This window comes from Pelobates fuscus, chromosome 13, assembly GCF_036172605.1.
Source record: "Pelobates fuscus isolate aPelFus1 chromosome 13, aPelFus1.pri, whole genome shotgun sequence".
Taxonomy (NCBI): domain Eukaryota; kingdom Metazoa; phylum Chordata; class Amphibia; order Anura; family Pelobatidae; genus Pelobates; species Pelobates fuscus.
Window position 1 is genome coordinate 68,005,451 of NC_086329.1, and position 17,146 is coordinate 68,022,596.

Consider the following 17,146-nt stretch of genomic DNA (forward strand, 5'->3'; position numbering starts at 1 on the left):
CAAACACGGCTACAAACTCAGAAGGAGAGCGTCTGTGTCAGATGGGCTTTCTGGTCCTCCAAAAAAAAAATAATAATAATAATCTGTTGTTGTTGCTGCAATTTGCCAATCACAGGGCCGACTGTGCCAATATCAAAGATGGCGTTGTGAAGCACCAAAAAGCAAGCTACGTCATTGGACTGACATTGCTTTTTCTTTTCTAGACGCGCTCAAGAATGACGTCGAACGGATGTGGCTTTATTAGGGGGAAATGACGTACGCGGGGAGGGGGGTGGAGAACGCGCCAATGCTTGAATTTGGTGCCAGGTTTTGGAAGTAGAGTTGTAACGGCTATGTGTGATACTAGATATTGGGTGAGTGGGAATTTGGATCCCACGGTACGCACATCTGGATCTATATAAGTAGCCCTGGATACACGCTTATACAGGTATTTAACTCGCGTTTTAATTGGACATTTATTTTTATTGTAAAATAGCAGGTTAAAGAGTGTATTTTCATCTGCTATAGCAGGGAAAGGCAAACTGCGGCAATCCAGCTGTGGACATCTCTCTTGATGCTTTGCGAACATGAAGGCTCCTCTAAGAGCATTAAAGGGAGATATGGTCCCCAACGTCTGGAGTGCCGAAGGTTGTCCTATGATATAATTTGAGGGTCGCATGTATAACTATTTTGTATATTGGGGCTTATGCCCTAATCTGGTGAATTGTGTTGAAAGCTAAAGTAGGCAAAAAATGTATTTTACCAATTTACTCAAATAAAAAAAATTAAAAAAATCTTTTGTATTTAACCCCTTAAGGACCGGACTGTTTTTGCGATGTTGTACATTTGCGACCAGGCATCTTTTTACACTTTTGTGGTGTTTGTGTTTAGCTGTAATTTTCCGCTCTCTCATTTACTGTTCCCATACAAATTATATATTGTGTTTTTTTCAGGACATAAGGGGCTTACTTTACATACCATTATTTATATAATCTCATGTAATTTAATTTTTAAAAAATGAAAAAATATGATGGAAAAATTTAAAAAAAATACATGTTTTTTTGACTTTTATGTGAAAAATCTTTTACTCATCTACAAAAGCGAATGGGAAAAAAAATGCTAAATAGATTAAAAATGTTGTCCTGGGTTTAAAAATACCCAGTGTTTACATGCTTTTTGCTATTTTTTTTTTGCATGTTATAGGGCTAGTACAAGTAGGATATTGCGGTTTCAAAACCTAAATTTTTAACCCCTTAAGGACAGAGCTTCAGAAGCTTGTCTTTCACTTAATGACAAAGGCATTTTTTGCTGTTTGCGTTCAACTGCAATTTGCATTTTACTAATTTATTGCACCGACACATATTATATACCGTTTTTTAAAGGACAGAAAGGGCTTTAATTTGATGTAACATATATATATATATATATATATATATATATATATATATATATATATATATATACTTATTTATTATAAAAAAATACAGAAATATGCAAAAGAAAAGGATTTTTGTGTTTTTTTTTTTTACAGTTTTTGCAATAATAATGTGTACATAATTAGTGCAGGTTAAGGAAAGTAATTAAAAATAAATTAATTTAGTTGTTCTGAATTACAGAATATATAATGTGTCTGGGATTTTCAGTTTTTTTTGGTAGTTACGGGTCACAAAGCACAAGGAGTAAAATAAACTTTTTATGTGGAGCGATTTTAGAATTTGGGATGTTTGTCTTGTAAGCCTAATAGCCATAAAAGAAAACAAAATTGCCACACAAAAGTATATATTTATATTAAGTAGACACCACAGGCTATTTGCCTAAGGTTGTTTTGACACTTTCTACGTAGCCATTTTACCGCCAACCTCTGCTAAAAATTGGAGTAAAATTGTATTTTTGGGGGGTTTTCGCACACAAACTTATAACAAAGAACTTCTCATGTGTATTTTGTAAAGTTGGTGTGTGCTATTCCTGTACAAAGTTTTATTATGTGTTCAGTTACTTCTGCTGTGTACAACGGTACCCCCATTGTATGTCTTTGGCACTATTTCGTGAAGTTACAGTGCCATATAGGAGACCTGTCCTTTTCAGTATTCACAGTAGAATTTTGAGAGACGGATTTAATGAGCCTATGCTTCCATTTGGGGTATTATAACAGTTTGACTGTTCAAAAAAACCCCACAAAGGCCTACCATTTGTAAAAGAAGGCACTCCAGGGTATCTCATAAGGTGCATATTGTGCCTTAAAGGGACTCTATAGTCACCATATAAAAGCAAGAAAGACAGGTCCCCCAGCCTTCCTTCTTGCTTTTATATGAACTTTCATTCATTAAAAAAAAAAAAATCGGTGTTTTTATATTAAAAACTTACCTCCGTTCCAGCGCTGAGCTCCCCGCTAGGCCGCGCCCCCTTTTTCGTCAAAATGACGAAATCGCGGGGCCCAATGGGACGGCTTCGCGCTGCACCAATCGCGTTCTTCATAGAGCGGCATTGAATGCCGCCCTATGAAGAACCTGAGCGCTTTACCGCGCATGTGCGCGGAATGCGCGTTCGCGAGCTGAGCTGTCTGACTGACAGCTCAGCTCGCGTTCTAAAATTATCAATAATAATTTAGGGCCCCCACCCGCCCTATGCGGCGGGTGGGGGCCCTAAATTATCAATGAGGGGGGGGACCTACTGTCCCCCCCCGGCCCCCACCCCTGAGCGGCGGGTGGGGGCCCTAAAATGATCAGTAAGGGGGGGGGACCTACTGTCCCCCCCCGGCCCCCACCCCTGTGCGGCGGGTGGGGGCCCTAAAATGATCAATAAGGGGGGGACCTACTGTCCCCCCCCCCCGGCCCCCACCCCTGAGCGGCGGGTGGGGGCCCTAAAATGATCAATAAGGGGGGGACCTACTGTCCCCCCCCCCGGCCCCCACCCCTGTGCGGCGGGTGGGGGCCCTAAAATTATCAATGAGGGGGGGACCTACTGTCCCCCCCCGGCCCCCACCCCTGAGCGGCGGGTGGGGGCCCTACAATTATCAATAAGGGGGGGGACCTACTGTCCCCCCCCGGCCCCCACCCCTGTGCGGCGGGTGGGGGCCCTAAAATTATCAATGAGGGGGGGGGACCTACTGCCCCCCCCCCGGCCCCCACCCCTGAGCGGCGGGTGGGGGCCCTACAATTATCAATAAGGGGGGGACCTACTGTCCCCCCGGCCCCCACCCCTGAGCGGCGGGTGGGGGCCCTAAAATGTGGTGTTTGTGTTTAGCTGTAATTTTCCGCTCTCTCATTTACTGTTCCCATACAAATTATATATTGTGTTTTTTTCAGGACATAAGGGGCTTACTTTACATACCATTATTTATATAATCTCATGTAATTTAATTTTTAAAAAATGAAAAAATATGATGGAAAAATTTAAAAAAAATACATGTTTTTTTGACTTTTATGTGAAAAATCTTTTACTCATCTACAAAAGCGAATGGGAAAAAAAATGCTAAATAGATTAAAAATGTTGTCCTGGGTTTAAAAATACCCAGTGTTTACATGCTTTTTGCTATTTTTTTTTTGCATGTTATAGGGCTAGTACAAGTAGGATATTGCGGTTTCAAAACCTAAATTTTTAACCCCTTAAGGACAGAGCTTCAGAAGCTTGTCTTTCACTTAATGACAAAGGCATTTTTTGCTGTTTGCGTTCAACTGCAATTTGCATTTTACTAATTTATTGCACCGACACATATTATATACCGTTTTTTAAAGGACAGAAAGGGCTTTAATTTGATGTAACATATATATATATATATATATATATATATATATATATATATATATATATATATATATATATATATATATATATATATATATATATACTTATTTATTATAAAAAAATACAGAAATATGCAAAAGAAAAGGATTTTTGTGTTTTTTTTTTTTACAGTTTTTGCAATAATAATGTGTACATAATTAGTGCAGGTTAAGGAAAGTAATTAAAAATAAATTAATTTAGTTGTTCTGAATTACAGAATATATAATGTGTCTGGGATTTTCAGTTTTTTTTGGTAGTTACGGGTCACAAAGCACAAGGAGTAAAATAAACTTTTTATGTGGAGCGATTTTAGAATTTGGGATGTTTGTCTTGTAAGCCTAATAGCCATAAAAGAAAACAAAATTGCCACACAAAAGTATATATTTATATTAAGTAGACACCACAGGCTATTTGCCTAAGGTTGTTTTGACACTTTCTACGTAGCCATTTTACCGCCAACCTCTGCTAAAAATTGGAGTAAAATTTTATTTTTGGGGGGTTTTCGCACACAAACTTATAACAAAGAACTTCTCATGTGTATTTTGTAAAGTTGGTGTGTGCTATTCCTGTACAAAGTTTTATTATGTGTTCAGTTACTTCTGCTGTGTACAACGGTACCCCCATTGTATGTCTTTGGCACTATTTCGTGAAGTTACAGTGCCATATAGGAGACCTGTCCTTTTCAGTATTCACAGTAGAATTTTGAGAGACGGATTTAATGAGCCTATGCTTCCATTTGGGGTATTATAACAGTTTGACTGTTCAAAAAAAACCCACAAAGGCCTACCATTTGTAAAAGAAGGCACTCCAGGGTATCTCATAAGGTGCATATTGTGCCTTAAAGGGACTCTATAGTCACCATATAAAAGCAAGAAAGACAGGTCCCCCAGCCTTCCTTCTTGCTTTTATATGAACTTTCATTCATTAAAAAAAAAAAAATCGGTGTTTTTATATTAAAAACTTACCTCCGTTCCAGCGCTGAGCTCCCCGCTAGGCCGCGCCCCCTTTTTCGTCAAAATGACGAAATCGCGGGGCCCAATGGGACGGCTTCGCGCTGCACCAATCGCGTTCTTCATAGAGCGGCATTGAATGCCGCCCTATGAAGAACCTGAGCGCTTTACCGCGCATGTGCGCGGAATGCGCGTTCGCGAGCTGAGCTGTCTGACTGACAGCTCAGCTCGCGTTCTAAAATTATCAATAATAATTTAGGGCCCCCACCCGCCCTATGCGGCGGGTGGGGGCCCTAAATTATCAATGAGGGGGGGGACCTACTGTCCCCCCCCGGCCCCCACCCCTGAGCGGCGGGTGGGGGCCCTAAAATGATCAGTAAGGGGGGGGGACCTACTGTCCCCCCCCGGCCCCCACCCCTGTGCGGCGGGTGGGGGCCCTAAAATGATCAATAAGGGGGGGACCTACTGTCCCCCCCCCCGGCCCCCACCCCTGAGCGGCGGGTGGGGGCCCTAAAATGATCAATAAGGGGGGGGACCTACTGTCCCCCCCCCCGGCCCCCACCCCTGTGCGGCGGGTGGGGGCCCTAAAATTATCAATGAGGGGGGGACCTACTGTCCCCCCCCGGCCCCCACCCCTGAGCGGCGGGTGGGGGCCCTACAATTATCAATAAGGGGGGGGACCTACTGTCCCCCCCCGGCCCCCACCCCTGTGCGGCGGGTGGGGGCCCTAAAATTATCAATGAGGGGGGGGGACCTACTGCCCCCCCCCCGGCCCCCACCCCTGTGCGGCGGGTGGGGGCCCTAAAATTATCAATGAGGGGGGGACCTACTGTCCCCCCCCGGCCCCCACCCCTGAGCGGCGGGTGGGGGCCCTACAATTATCAATAAGGGGGGGACCTACTGTCCCCCCGGCCCCCACCCCTGAGCGGCGGGTGGGGGCCCTAAAATGATCAATAAGGGGGGGGACCTACTGTCCCCCCCCCGGCCCCCACCCCTGAGCGGCGGGTGGGGGCCCTAAAATTATCAATAAGGGGGGGGACCTATTGTCCCCCCCCGGCCCCCACCCCTGAGCGGTGGGTGGGGGCCCTAAATACAAAGGGGGGGGACCCTAGTTAACCCTCCCCCCCCCCCCAAAAAAATATCTCCCTACCTACCCCCCTCACCCTAAAAATAATGAGGGGGGACCATTAACTAAAAACCTGTAAAAAAATGAGATAAAATCAACTTACCATTCGATGTTTTCTTTCTTCTAAAATCTTCTTTCTTCAGCCCCAAAAAAGGCCAAATAAAAATCCATAATAACCGACGCAATTAAAAAAAAAAAAAAAAAAAAAAACCGAGCGCAAAAAAAAATAATCCATCTTCACCCATGGAGGGCTCCGCGCAGACTGAGCTCCGCAGGGCGGGGGAAGGCTTATAAAGCCTTGCCCCGCCCTGCAATTAGGCTAAGAACACTCTGATTGGTGGGTTTAAGCCAATCAGAGTGCTCTGTCATTTTACAAGCGTGGGAAAGTTCTTTGGAATTTTCCCACGCTTGTAAAATGACACAGAGCACTGTGATTGGATGGATTTCAAGCCATCCAATCACAGTGCTCTTTGTCATTTTACAAGCGTGGGAAAGTTCTTTGGAATTTTCCCACGCTTGTAAAATGACACAGAGCACTGTGATTGGATGGATTTCAAGCCATCCAATCACAGTGCTCTGTGTCATTTTACAAGCGTGGGAAAGTTCTTTGGAATTTTCCCACGCTTGTAAAATGACAAAGAGCACTGTGATTGGATGGATTTCAAGCCATCCAATCACAGTGCTCTGTGTCATTTTACAAGCGTGGGAAAGTTCTTTGGAATTTTCCCATGCTTGTAAAATGACAAAGAGCACTGTGATTGGATGGATTTCAAGCCATCCAATCACAGTGCTCTTTGTCATTTTACAAGCGTGGGAAAGTTCTTTGGAATTTTCCCACGCTTGTAAAATGACAAAGAGCACTGTGATTGGATGGATTTCAAGCCATCCAATCACATTGCTCTGTGTCATTTTACAAGCGTGGGAAAATTCCAAAGAACTTTCCCACGCTTGTAAAATGACAAAGAGCACTCTGATTGGCTTAAACCCACCAATCAGAGTGTTCTTAGCCTAATTGCAGGGCGGGGCAAGGCTTTATAAGCCTTCCCCCGCCCTGCGGAGCTCAGTCTGCGCGGAGCCCTCCATGGGTGAAGATGGATTATTTTTTTTGCGCTCGGGTTTTTTTTTTTTTTTTTTTATTGCGTCGGTTATTATGGATTTTTATTTGGCCTTTTTTGGGGCTGAAGAAAGAAGATTTTAGAAGAAAGAAAACATCGAATGGTAAGTTGTTTTTATCTTATTTTTTTTTTCTTTACAGGTTTTTAGTTAAAGGGTCCCCCCTCATTATTTTTAGGGTGAGGGGGGTAGGTAGGGAGATAAGTTTTTTTTTTTTTTGGGGGGGGGGGGGGAGAGGGTTAACTAGGGTCCCCACCCCCTTTGTATTTAGGGCCCCCACCCACCGCTCAGGGGTGGGGGCCGGGGGGGGACAATAGGTCCCCCCCTATTGATAATTTTAGGGCCCCCACCCACCGCTCAGGGGTGGGGGCCGGGGGGGGGCAGTAGGTCCCCCCCCTTATTGTGAATTTTAGGGCCCCCACCCGCCGCACAGGGGTGGGGGCGGGGGGGGACAGTAGGTCCCCCCCCTATTGTGAATTTTAGGGCCCCCACCCACCGCTCAGGGGTGGGGGCCGGGGGGGGGGGGCAGTAGGCCCCCCCCCTTATTGTGAATTTTAGGGCCCCCACCCGCCGCACAGGGGTGGGGGCCGGGGGGGGGGGGGGGCAGTATGTCCCCCCCTTATTTTTTATTTTAAGGCCCCCACCCACCGCACAGGGGTGGGGGCCGGGGGGGGACAATAGGTCCCCCCTTATTGATAATTTTAGTGCCCCCACCCGCCGCACAGGGGTGGGGGCCGGGGGGGCAGTATGTGCCACCCTTATTTTTAGGGCCCCCACTCACCGCTCAGGGGTGGGGGCCGGGGGGGGGGGGGAGGAGAGTAGGTCCGTCCCCCCCCCCCCCTTCAACCACTATTGTGGCCAGACAGCATCCCTGTGGGTTCGGGCTTCAGCTGTCAGCTGAAGCCACGCCCACAGCAGTGCTGACAGGCTGTCAGCACACAAAGCGCGTTCACAGTGCTTTGTGTGCTGATAGCCCGTCTGATGCATTCACCCAGAATGCATCGGACGAGAGGCCTTTTTAGGGCCTCTGAACTCGGAAGTCCCTCTGGTGGCCGTCTGATTGACTGCAACAAGAGGTGTTCCAAGCTTCCAATGTAAACACTGCATTTTCTCAGAAAATACAGTGCTTACAAGAAAAAGGCTCCGGGTAGCTGTAGCACTCACCTAAACAACCTCATTAAGCTGAAGTTGTTCAGGTGACTATAGTGTCCCTTTAACATGCCCCCATTTTTTCACCAATAGTTGCCAAAGTATGTGGTATAAAATAATTTTGTGCGTTTTTTACATATGGATTGCATTTGTGCTGGGCATTTTGTATATTTCACATGTGCACCTAAGTTCAAACCCCCCAAATTATGTTCAGCTAAGTCTTCTGAGTAAAATGACACCCCCATTGTATGTCTTTGGCACTAGTTCGTGAAGCTACAGTGCCATATAGGAGACCAAGCCATATCAGTTTTTACCGAACTTTGAATTTTGACGCTGGGCCTATGTGCAATTTCCAAGCATCTTAGCAGGTTTTAAATTCAAACTACCCCACAAAGGCCTACCATTTCTTAAAGTAGACAACCCGGGGTATTTCAAAAGGCATATTCTAAACCTTAGTGTAGGATAATTTTTTTGTTAGTTTGTACCAAGTCTAGTTGCAATTAGCATTTTTTCTGCTTTTTTGACACACACTTGGAGATGTTACTGTATATTTTGCTATCCTTATGTGTGCTACGGCAGTATAACACCGAATATGTTGCTCGGCTATGTCATCTTAGTGCAATGATACCCCCATATACAGAATAGTTGGGGTAAACTTATCCGGGGGTAGTACACAGTCATCTGCGTCCCGGGCAAAGCTGTCATGGATTCCGAAACCAAAACACAGACAGACCACAAAGAGAGAGAACACAGAGAGAGAAACTTGTAATACCGGTCCTTAGAATGGCCGGGCTATACAAGCAGAGAATTGTAAAGGTACAAGCCGAGGTCAAAGGAGTAAAGAGAAACTGAACAACGATAGGACAAGCCGAGGTCAAGGATCAGAGAAGACAGGATAAACGGTAGACAAAGCCAAGATTCGGTAACCAATCAGACAGATGACTAAAAATAACACCCCAAAACTGGTCTACTTATTCGGCCTGGGTGTGAAAATTTTTAAAACAATGGCCAATACATAGGCCGGGCTGAGAGGGGCAATCAGGGCAGTAATAGCTGGTCTCAACTCTTACGCCCCTCTTGTAACACACCCTGCACCTTTTCTGGGGGTTTTGTTTTTTAGGGGTTGGTGGAATCTTAAAGCAGAAGTGACCTGCCTCCATTCTTCTGCTAGGCTCCACTGATGGTCTCCTTGTGTGGCATTCTAGCAGCTTAGAAATTAGCTCAAACTGGAAAGAAAGAAAAGTGCTTTTCAGCTCAGCATTTGCCTTTTTAAAAATGACAAAGGCATTGTGGATTGCCATCTGCATCAGGTATATGCCCACTTTTTTATACCATGCCCTGGTCTTTCTCATGATCAAATATGGCTGCATCAGTTGATCGGACAGGTCAACGCCCCCCATATGCCGATTATATTGCCGTATGCAGACTGGCACCCGTTTATATTCATCTCTGCCACGAACTGCGACCCTCCGAGTGTTTTCACCATGGATGGTGGTTAAGATGAAAACATCCTTTTTATCCATGTACTTGAGTGACAGCAGTTCATTCTGGCAGAGAGCTGCTGTTTCCCCCCCTTTTCATTTTTTTGTTCGCTAGAGCCTTTCAGAAACCTGTGCGACTCTTCCGAATAGTGCCACAGGCCACGGTCTCGAAGCAATACAACATTTTTAACAGTGGGATGCTATTATAAAAGTTATCGATGTATAGATGATAACCTTTATTAAGTAGTGGCATTAAGTCCCAGACAATTTTCCCACTTGTCCCTATTGTATCTGGGCAACCTGGGGGATCAAGGTGGCTATCCCTTCCTTCGTATACACGGAAGGTGTATACGTAGCCACTGCCACTTTCACATAGTTTATAAAATTTGATCCCATATCGGGATCTTTTGGATGGGATATATTGTCTAAACCCCAGTCTTCCCTTAAACTTCATTAGGGACTCGTCAATGGAAATGTTTTTATTGGGGGTATATATAGCGGCAAATTTACTGTTAAAGTGGGCAATTAAAGGGCGTAGTTTGTGAAGATCATACTGCGGATCACCTTTTGGGGGGCACTTGTTGTTATCACTAAAGTGCATAAATCTTAGTATGTCTTCATATCTTTCCCTTGTTATTGTCTCGGCAAAAATGGGAGTATTGCAAATAGGATGTTTAGCCCAATACATCCTAATTGTGGGCTTTTTAATTAGCCCCATTAACATGGTCAGTGCCCAGAATTGTTTCAATTCTGGCACACTGGTTGGGTACCATCTCTCTTTCCTAGAGATAAGAGAGTCTGGATTGCGTGCCAGATATTGCTCTGCATAGAGATTAGTCTGGGTGACTATCGCCCCAAAAATCTCATCCCCCAAGAACAGCTGCATAACATCCAGCGCACTATAGGCAGACAGGTCCGCCTGTATGCCAGGATTGGCTGTAAACACTGGGATGTCTGGGGAAAAATTATTAGGGGGTACCCAGTCACCTGCGCCATGTTCAGCATTAGGGGAATCGTCGATTTCCCCTGATGGTCCTGCAGTATCTGGCACATAGTCCCTGTCCCCTGCATCCCCTGCGTCACTCCCTGCTTCACTCTCTGAGGCAGTGTCAGTCGCCTCTGAGTCGGCCGCTAACAGGGCATAAGCCTCCTCCGCGCTATACTTTCTAAACATTGTTAATACAGCTAACACAGCTAACAAAACTCTAACAAAAAATATTTTTTTATTTTATTTTTTTTTATTCCCTAATTCCCACTAAATTCCACCCACCAAAATAACTAAATCACAAATTAATAAAATCAAATAATAAAATTTAACCCCTTAGGGTTACAAAAAAACTAAAAATTAACCCTTGAAAGTAAAAAAAAAAATAGATCACAGTAGAGTACTGTGACCTGTATATTGATCACTGCTAGCAGTGATCAAGCAGCAGGGAAAGGGTTAATTTTTTTTAAACTACAGGGAAAGGAATTTTGTACTTTACAAGTACTTTGCAATAACGCAGGGACACAATGTAGCACCGATCCGTCTCTCTCCACTTCACAAACCCACACGAGGTGGAGGGAGGCGGATCAGATATCCCAGCAGCATTGTGACCGCTGTGACTGGCTGTCACAGCGATCACATGGGCTGAGATATCCGGATTTGCTGCTGCTGGTCTGCCCCTGACTCGGAGGGACCCAGCAACAGAATTAACCCCGCGATCGCGGCGTTAATTTTAACGCGTGACGGACGAGGTCCGTCACTCGTCATTAACGCATTCCCCTGAGTGACGGACCTCATCCGTCACTCGTCGTTAAGGGGTTAAAATGTATCAATAGGGACATTGTAACACTATTATCTGCCATAAATCGCTCAATAGCACCCCACATGTACACATATTTTTTTTTAATGTAGACAACCCAGGGTATTCAATATGGGGTATGTCCAGACTTTTTTAGTAGCCACTTAGTCGCAAACACTGGCCAAAGTTAGCGTTCATATTTGTTTGTGTGTGAAAAAAGTAAAAAACTAAATTGAACGCTAATTTTGGCCAGTGTTTGTGACTAAGTGGTTACTAAAAAGACTGGACATACCCCATTTGCAATACCTTAGGTTGTCTTCTTTTGCAAATGGTATGCCATCATGGGGGTAATTTTCATTCCTGGGCTACCATACACTCTCAAAGGCAACGTAACCAACCTGGCCATTTTCAACGTAAAAATATTTGACCCATATATTTGACCCTGTAACTTTCAAAAACGCTATGCAACCTGTACATGGGGGGTACTGTTATACTCAGGAGACTTTGCTGAACACAAATATTAGTGTTTAAAAACTGGAAAATGTATCACAACAATATCAGTAAAAGTGCTGTTTGTGTGTGAAAAATGCAAAAAAGTCACTTTCACTGACGATATCATCGCTGTGATATGTTTTACTGTTTTGAATCACTAATATTTGTGTTCAGCGAATCTCCCGAGTAAAACAGTACCCCCCATGTACAGGTTTTAGGGTGTCGTAGAACGTTACAGGGTAAAATACAGTGATCGCAAATTAAATTCTCTGGACTTTCGTCATGGGTTGGCAGGCAGGTCCCTTAAATTGCAATCAATAAAATTACTTAATTATGTAATAATATTACATAAATACGCACGTAGAATTTAAATATATATGCATATTTATATATTTGAAGTCTACGTGTATATTTATATAATTATTTATGTAATTTTGTATATGGACAAATGAATAGTTCGTGTTCTTTTTATAGATATAGATATATATTAATATCAAAATACAGTTAGAATAAAATTTCGTATAGATATATAATTTTTTAAAATTTTTATCATTTTTAAATGTTAATTTAAATTACTTATTTGTATCTTATAATAATATATATATATTATATAGTTATTATATATGTGTGTATATGTGTAACTTAATTAGAAGTGTAATTTTATATTAATATGTGTACATATTAATATAAAAATACACTTAGTATGACTATAGATATAGATATATATTATATAGATATAATATATGTCTATAAATCAGTATATATATATACACACACATATATAATAATTTTTTTTTTTTTAACTTTATTTTTTCTTTGATTTTACAGTTGCAGGGAGACTGCCTGTCAGCACAGACAGTCCCCCTGCAGGCAGACACATGGACACCTATTGTGACCATGTGGTCGCTGTGTTGAGCGATCACATGGCCCCAGGGGTCCTAATCCGCCATGGGGAGACTGTCTGAGCTGCAAGCAGTCTCCCCACAACGGGAGCGCCGCCGGGGGAACGACGGCAATCGAGTAAGTACGTCTTAAAGTTAGGACGGTTCAGGACCGTCATCGGTCGGCAATGGAAAAATGCCGATGACGGTCCTGAACCGTCCTCAGTCCTTAGGCAAATGTTTATTTATTTTTTTCCTTTTTATATTGCCATTTGTATGCACAATCCCCTAGTCTGTCGCCCACAGGTTTTAAAGGGACACTATAGTCACCAGAACAACTACACCTTAATGTAGTTGTTCTGGGCAGTATAATCATTACCTTCAGGCATTTTTATACCAACTGTCTTTTCAGAGAAAAGACAGTATTTACATTGCCCCTTGGTACACCTCCAAGTGGCCACTTATTAGATGGCCACTGGAGGTGCTTCCTGGCTCAGAGCTGCACATTAGGCAGCACTGCCGTTAAGCATCTCCACGCTCTGTATGGTGACGCAGAATTTTCCTCATGGAGATTTAATGCATCTCTATTAGGAGGTGCTGATTGGCCAATATGGCGTTTACCCCCCCCCCCCATGCCTTTTTTTTTTTTTTTTTTTTAAATCAAATGCTTTCCACATGAGAGAGCATTGGATTGGCTAAAATGTAAATTCTGATGTCACCAAGGGGGTGTAGCCAGCACTGGTGGACTCGCGTTGCGCTGGAAATAAGGTGAGTTTTAATTCCTTTCAAGTGTGGGTTTTGCACTATAGGGTCAGGAATACATGGTTGTGTTCCTGACCCTATAGTGTTCCTTTAAAACAAACAATGTGTCTGTGAGTCTGTCATAGTGTGTGTGTGTATATAGGTAACCATACTGTGGGGATATTTATGGGATAATAATAGCAAACAGTTGAGAATTGCCCACTATTTCAATTCTCAGATCCCAAAGATCGTTATCGTGTAAGTGAAATGTATTCCATATAAATAAAAATCACAATTTGTTATAAAAATAGATACAATTTATTGTGACAAATTAAATAATAGAAGGGGGCGTGTCCGGCAGCCGAGGAAGATGGACGCCTAACTCCGGAGCTCCTCGTGGCGCCCGCTTAATACAAGCTATAATACCGGCACCAAGTCCGTCCACACACAGCCATGGGTCGCACTAGGAAACAATCCGACCCCAACGGCACCCCGAGACCCTCGGGGCGCGAAGGGGAGCATTCTATCCGCTCCTACCTCCAAGCTGCAACCCGCGCCCGATCACCACAGCGGGAGGAGGAGGCCGCAAGCCAGGACATAGATTCCTTCCCCTCCACGCCGGCTAGGATGTCGCCGGTACCATCCACCGCATCAGAGGCACAGCCCCCACAGGAGGGTGAGTGGAAGGCCATACTCCCTAATCTGCTCACCAAAGCAGACTTTGAGCACCTGGGCCGCGTGGTGAGGGAGGAGGTAGCTCAACTCCGCGCTGACCTGACTAATGTGTCAGTGGCGGAATCTGAGGCCAGGTCTCTACGCACGGATCTGGAACACACTAATTCGGCGGTTGCTAGCCAGGAAGCGGACACAGCCAACCTCGCCACGTGGATAGATGATTTAGACAACCGCGGCCGCAGGCTGAACCTTAGGATCCGCGGGATGAGGGAGGGTGGCCCTGCAGAACACATACCAGACACGCTGCAGCGCCTGTTCGCCCAGATACTGGGGGGCCCACAAATGCCCAGACTTGGCATAGTCAGAGCGCATAGGGCGCAGCGACCCTCGCCAGGGCCAGGGGAACCACCTAGAGACATTGTGTGCTGCCTCGACAATTACCAGCTGAAGGAGGACATACTGCGCACGGCTCGCCGCATGGGTACCGTCCGCTTTGAAAACCAGAACATATCAATATATCAAGACTTATCCAGGTACACCCTGCAGGCTAGGAGAGCCTTACGCCCAGTGACATCCGCGCTGCAACAGGCAGGAATACCGTACCGCTGGGGCTACCCATTTTCCCTCTCGGCCAGGCACGGCCCAGACCAACTGGTGGTAAGAAGGCCAGAAGACCTCCCGGGTTTCCTCGGCACCATGGGCCTCCCGCCGCTTCAAGTTCCAGATTGGCTGGCAAGATTGTTTTTCCAACTCCAGCCAGGACCGCAACAACTGCGCAGGCCGGACCAAGGCCCTCAAAGACCCCAGCAACAACGCCGCAGGGACCGGAGCCCGGGCCCGGCAAGGCGCGAACAGGAGAACTAGCTGAATGCCAGCCGGAGAAGCGGGAACCCTAGGTTGGGGACCTGCTAGCAGCAAAGAACTTGCAAACCGTGAGTACTACTTGGGGAGACACACAGTCACAAACTGGCCACATAGACTGAAAATTGGGGTGGGGAACGGGGATGCGGGAACAAGAGTCCACAATGCACCACGCAGCATGGGGATTCCGACTCTAGGGCACTATTCCGCACCTGCAGAGTCATGGGGGAGGGTTACTCAGGACACTTGGGGAGGGGAATGGGGACCAGCATCTACACTGGCATTGCTAAGGCCGGGCCGGCATACAAGTACTCTGAACGGCTGTTAATTTGATAAGAGCTACTGAACTGGGGGCCACACACGACACCTCGCCCAGGCCACAACAACCGACATGCCCACGGTGAGAGGGGTTAGACAGGCACCCCGGGCAAACCAGAGCTGAAGACGGATAGACTTGCCCACCGAGTAAGGTCGTAGACCGGAAGCGATACTACTAAGGCATACAGAGACTTTCCCGTCGGTTGCCTGCCTACACACCCGCCCCCGACTATCTGCCCACTTTTACAATCTGGGCGCTTCATATTAACTTAATTTAGTTGGTTTTGCATTGTCAAGATTTATCTGTACTTAATTCCGCAGGCAACTCCACAGACAACTACGCACTACCCCCTTCAGTACACTTCTACATGCCGCCTGCGCTGGGTGGCCTGTCCCCCACCCCTCTTGGGGGGCCCCTGGTCCCTCACTGGAAATGGAGCGGGACGTGGGGGGGGGGGGGGGGACGGGCTGCGCCCGCTCAGGGGAGGGTGTGGGACGCCCGGGAGGGGTGAACACGAGAGTGGGTAACGGAGGGGGGGGAAGATAGGAGACACGTGGCCGAACGCCAGATAGTGAGAGCTGGACGGGGAAAGGGGTCAGGGGGGAGTAAGGGAGGACATGAGATTGACGCCTCGAGGCAACACGCACAGACGTCAGGGAGGGGGACAGGAAATGGGGGGGAGGGAAGAACAGGGGGGGAAAGGGGAAAAAATAAATAAAAATTATCGCACCAAGGAAGACCAAGCGACAGCCCAAAGAATGGCTTGCCAATAGGGCCATCTTACTGTCGCAAATATAGCAATAGGGAACCAGACAGCTCAGGGTAGAGGCAACCACGCCGACATACCGGAGTGATGGGCTGTATAGGGCCTAACTCCTGAACATACTAGACATCGCCACTAGCCTGAACACTAATATATACTCACCCCGAAACCCCATATGCTTACAACCGCCTGCTGATCACCCAGCCCCGCCAGAAGCACAGCTACGACACACATGCACCCAAATAGGAACTCACAAACCGAGGCCACGCCCGGGACATCACATACAGACCGAGCGACATCACAGTAAAACAGAAAGCTACATAAACAGAGAGACAAGACACGCTGCAATCTGCACGACACGCACACACGGACCCATGTACGCTCTATACAGAAAGGACGGAGCGGCCGCTCCAACTACATAGCCACCAAGGAGACGGGTGACTACACACCACATACCGTACACGGTACCACATTCCGCGCTGCCATGGAATCGGCGGACCGAATCTATCCGGACGGATAACCCGACTCCCCCACAGGCATAGGACAAAACAGCCCCCACTTGGTAGGGGACACTTCACTCCTGACACCGACACAGGCACCCCACTCGGTGTGACCTAGAGACCGGTCAATCGGGACGCTTGTCCGATATCCTAGATATAAAAGACCCAATCGACAGTAAACACAGATACAGCCCCACTCAGTACCCTGACGCACCACTGACTGTACAAAGTGACACACGTGCACACACGGCTCGATCACTTTACCCCCTAGACCCCGCCCGGACGATGCCGACACCGGGACTGGGTGGATTCGCCAGGGAGGACTTATGCATGGTCTCCTATAACGCCCGCGGCCTAAACGTCAGGGAGAAACGCTCCAGACTACTGCGCGACCTGAAACACTACAAAGCTTCGATAGCGTTCCTCCAGGAAACGCACTTCCAGGAAGGCAGGGCACCAGCCTTGAAGGATCGCAACTTTCCAATGGGATATTTCAGCCACAACCCAAACCGACGCTCGCAGGGAGTATGCATCCTCTTCTCCCGACGT

The 17,146-nt window shown here is 46.2% G+C and overlaps 1 protein-coding gene across 1 annotated transcript in view; it reads left to right on the top strand.

Annotated features, from left to right (window-relative positions):
* Positions 1–325: 325 nt before the first annotated feature.
* Positions 326–17,146, top strand: part of LOC134582597 (uncharacterized) — a 146,154-nt gene continuing 129,333 nt past the window's right edge. The window contains exon 1 of the mRNA XM_063439266.1: positions 326–427. The gene's annotated coding sequence lies outside the window, so the exon portion shown is untranslated. The remainder of the gene's footprint in view (positions 428–17,146) is intronic.